The sequence below is a fragment of the Hylobates moloch genome, unplaced genomic scaffold, assembly GCF_009828535.3.
Source record: "Hylobates moloch isolate HMO894 unplaced genomic scaffold, HMol_V3 SCAFFOLD_21, whole genome shotgun sequence".
NCBI lineage: Eukaryota > Metazoa > Chordata > Mammalia > Primates > Hylobatidae > Hylobates > Hylobates moloch.
The window spans coordinates 37,810,461-37,815,161 of NW_026652296.1; the positions used below are offsets into that span (position 1 = coordinate 37,810,461).

At 49.9% G+C, this 4,701-nt stretch overlaps 1 long non-coding RNA gene across 1 annotated transcript; it reads right to left on the minus strand.

Annotated features, from left to right (window-relative positions):
• Positions 1 to 431: 431 nt before the first annotated feature.
• Positions 432 to 3,951, minus strand: LOC116461293 (uncharacterized). Its single transcript, XR_009211546.1, has 3 exons — positions 3,607 to 3,951; positions 1,638 to 1,748; positions 432 to 624 (listed from the first exon to the last, which is right to left on the minus strand). It is a non-coding gene; the product is annotated as an uncharacterized LOC116461293 (long non-coding RNA).
• Positions 3,952 to 4,701: the final 750 nt, after the last annotated feature.

Below are 4,701 nucleotides of genomic sequence, written 5' to 3' on the forward strand. Positions count from 1 at the left end.
CTGGGGAAGGAAGGAAGGAAGGAAGGAAGGAAGGAAGGAAGGAAGGAAGGAAGGAAAGAGAAAGAAAGAAAGAAAGAAAGAGAAAGAAAGAAAGAAAGAAAGAAAGAAAGAAAGAAAGAAAGAAAGAAAGAAAGAAAGAAAGAAAGTTAGAAAGAAAGAAAGAAAAAGAAAGAAAGAAAGAAAGTAAGTTAGGGAGGGAGGGAGGGAGGAAGGGAGGGAGGGAGGGAGGGAATAGAAGAATTAATGGATGGACTAATGAGCACACAAACCAACTGGTGGGACCCATACAGGAACTGCCTCAAATCAACCAGGGATTTTGATTTATTTAATACTCTGCACCTGCAACCAAAGTAATGATAATAAATTCGCCATTGCTTATCAATGGCTTATAAACAATATAGGACAGTGAAAACTGCTCAGGGACGCAGAAAGCGTTTGAAATGCCTTTAATTCTGCCGGGATGCACAGATCTAGGACTACAGACTGTCACACTCTAGAGGAAGACGGGACTTCTGCTGCAAAAAACCATGGGCTCTGTCACCACCTTCTCTACACACAGGTGCTGTTCAGGAGGCTGAACTGGGAAAACCAAGCTCGAACATCTACTATAAAAGTGCAGCGAACCTGAAAAAAAAATTGTAAGACTCAAATTAGAAAATGTAAGCATTGAGAGCATCTAGCATGCAATAGAGGGTCAAGATGTATTAAAAACCACAAAAATAAATCAATAAAAAGCAAAAGCAGTCACCCAGGAACAGGGCTTGAAATGCCTAAGGCTCCACCAGGACAAGGGGCACAGGTGGTTTAATCCTCCCACCTGAGCCTGAGGATTTCTGAAGGGATGCCTGGTTGGGCCATCATCTGACCCCTGAAGCATCCTGTCCACTCACAGCCTCCACAGAGCACATGAGGGTGGATGAGCTGCCCCCACGCTGTGTGTTCTGGGGGAGACCATGGGCTTACCAAAGGGATGGCCCTGACAGTCACCCATCAACGGAGCAGCAGCTGCAAACCCACCCCAAAGGGAGGCTGCCCGTGAGGCTGGGGGTGGGAGGGTGAGATCAGCCCCTCTGATCCTGTAACTCTGATTCAGGGCATACTCAAGCTCCAAGATCGCATGGATCACGTATGGGTCGTGGAAGGATGGTGTCAGAACTCAGACTGACCGGGACACATCCTTACCACACAGGAACTAGAGGGACAGGTTGGGTGACCAGAGAAACTAGACAGTCCTCCAATCCCCAAGAACATGAGCAAAAGAAGAGTGAGAACCACAGGGAGAACACCATCTGCCTGGATCTTGAGGGTGTCAGGAAGGTACAGGGCTGGGACCCAGAGTGAGGGCTCCATCCAGAGACATAGGCCTTGTGGAATCTGCAGGTGCCTGTGTCCAGCTAGCTGGGCTGTGGGCAGAGGGCTCTCCCTGGCATTGAGGGCCAAGCTCTGTCTATCAAATAAATGCCTGCCTTCTGCCTTGGCTAAGGGAGCCCTGACACCTGGTGGGAGAGGGCCAGGGACCCTCATTCTGCCCCAGGATCACCCCAGATTCCTTTCCTAAGCCTCCTCCCAAAGGCCTGCCTTGACATTATTTTTTATTCCTGAGAGATTCATGATTTGGGTTCATTTTATTCTCAAACCATTTTCTCTTCTGTGCCTTCTTGCAATGGGCAATTGTCAATGTCTTCATCATGTTTCTTACAAACTGTACGCCCCATCTCCAAGTCCATTAAATATATCCACGTCAGTCTCTGTCAAGAAGAAATTGGAATGAGAAAAACAAAGAGAATCAAATAGAAAAGTTGCCAGAAGAGGTGAATGTTAATATTCATGCAAATAAAGATATACATATCCTGTGCAATCTTTCTTCTCTTATTTTTTATTTCAAGTTTTTTGTTTCAAATTTGTCTCTTAATTCTCCATTTTTTCTTTTTCTTTTTTTTTTTTTTTTTACAAAAACAGATATCCATTTGGCCGGGCGCAGTGGCTCATGCTTGTAATCCCAGCACTTTGGGAGGCCGAGGCAGGAGGATCACGAGGTCAGGAGATCAAGACCATGGTGAAACCCCGTCTCTACTAAAAATACAAAAAATTAGCTGGGAGTGGTGGCGGGCGCCTGTAGTCCCAGCTACTAGGAGAGGCTGAGGCAGGAGAATGGCATGAACCTGGGAGGCGGAGCTTGCAGTGAGCCGATTGCGCCACTGCACTCCAGCCTGGGCGACAGAGCGAGACTCCCTCCGTCTCAAAAAAAAAAAAAAAACAGATATCCATTCACTATACCTAAAGCATGCACTAGAGTCTTTCCTGTAGTACTCTTCTTGATGTCTAATACCTGGCAGTCGTATCGACAGGGCAATGAATACACAGGGTGTGGACCATCACATGACTGAATCCTACACAGCAGTGCAGGCAGTGTACACAGAATGGCACTACCCCTTAGGAGATAGATCTGGACGGTTACCTGGGGTGGGGAGTCCTGGGGGCTGCAATGTTGTGTCCTTTATGTGAGTGAAGACCGCACAAAAGCACTTGAGAACATTAATTGAAGTAAATATTAAGGTTGCTGTTCAGTATGTTTATTAGGGTGCTATAAAAAGTTATTAAAAGTTATGGTCATTTCTGTAAATAGAGGTTCATGAAACTCAGGAAGCACCCAGAGAGAGAGAAATCAAATCCAATCAGGAAATCTTCCCAGGCTGGCGCCCACATCTCTCCTGAAAGTTGTCTAGGAAGCAGACATCTCTTGGGGATAGCAATCTATGCAGGTGACAGTGATACCCACTCATGCCCCTACACACTCACACACTCATGCTCCAACACATCAACACACTCACACACACTCATGCCCCAACACATATGACCTACACACTCACACACTCATGCTCCAACACATCAACACGCTCACACACACTCATGCCCCAGAACACTCACACTCATGCCCCAACACACAGCCATGCCCCAACACACACACTCATGCCCCAACACCACACACAGACTCATGCCCCAACACACAACACACACGCACTCATGCCCCAACACACACCAACAACACACTCATGCACACTCATGCCCCAACACACCCAACACACACCAACACACTCACACACAATCATGCCCACACACACTCATGCCCCAACACACACGCATTCATGCCCCAACACACACCAACACACACACACTGATGCCCCAACACACACCAACACAGATACCCATGCTCTGACACCAACACGCTCACATGCTCATGCCCAACAAACACCTGCTACACAGCCACACACACACTCATGCCCCAATATACCAACACAAACACACTCTCATGCCCCAACACACCAACTACACACTCACATCTATTCCCTGACACATACCAACACACACACACATGCCCAACACAAGCCATAACGCTCACACCCATGCCCTGTTTGCAGGGGCTACCCTCATTAAGGAAGCAAAATAGAAAGCTGTAGCTCTCCTAATGATACCTTATATTTAAATTATATGCATATTTTCAGAATTTGGAACGCCATTGCTCTTTCCTGCAGACCAAGGATCCACCCAGCCCTGGCCTGGCGCTGGGGAATGCAGGGTTCATGGGGAGAGACAGCAGCTGCTCACCTTGCGCTGGCTTCAGTGGACCTGTAGAAACTTGTAGGCAAACTCATCCTCCTGGTCCTCATTGAACTGAAACACAGCATACTCCACAGCACTGGCGAAATCCTTCAAGTTCTTATCGATGTCTACAAATTTGCAGCTGCAGACATGGGTTCCCAGCACGATGAGCCCCACAAGCAGGGGCACCTTCCACCGCATGGCTGTCTCCAGAGTTGGCAATGGAGGCCAGGAGCGCTCGGTGGAGGGGGAGGTGACCACTGCTGCTGGTGACACCCTTCCCAGCTCTGACCCCACACAGCACTGCCCAACAGAGACCCTGAGCTGCTGAGCCTCTCTTTGACTGGTACCTCTGTCCAGTGCCTCTCTCCACTCCCCCACAGTGTTCCTCCCATTATCTCTAAACAGAAGGCCAACAGAAGGTCACATAGCTTTGGAACCACAGGCATGCATACAACACACATGCTGCACATTTTCAGGGCCACCTCCTCTGGCCCTGGCCCAGCCCTGATAAGACCGGGATGGAGGTCTCAAGCCCACCTGCCTTGCCTTCACGGGGCTGCATCCCAGGACTGGCAGAGTGATGGGAATGCTTAGGAATAATAATGGGCACTGAGTCCTGAGCAGTTGAGGGAAGAGCCATGTCTGCCTGTGACCCTGGCTGCAGTCCATGACCTCAGGGAGTCTCAGGAGGGTACAGGGGGAGGGGCCAGCTTCGGGGGATGGGGTCATCCTCTCCACCCTCTCTGGTACCTGCTAGCCAACTTGCCATGTCCCCCTCCCGCCCTGTGGCCTTGCAGGTCTTGCTCTCAGCAGAGGGGCCAGAAAGAAGCCGGGGCCAGAAAGAAGCCAATTCCAAGGCTAGAGCCCTGCTAGAACGGGTGTGGAAGGCAACCATGAACATGAGAAGGGGCCAGGGGCTGGGAGAAGCCCTGGAAGCACTGGCCAATGTGTGTTCTTACCCAGCTCTGCCTCTTTGTAGTCCCCTGGGCCGGCGCCGAGCCACCGTGTCAGACTGTCCTGAGGGGAACTGACCTGAGCTCTATCTGACTCCTGGGGAAGCCTCTGGGAGGTAAACAGGGCCAGGGGATGAGCGGGCTG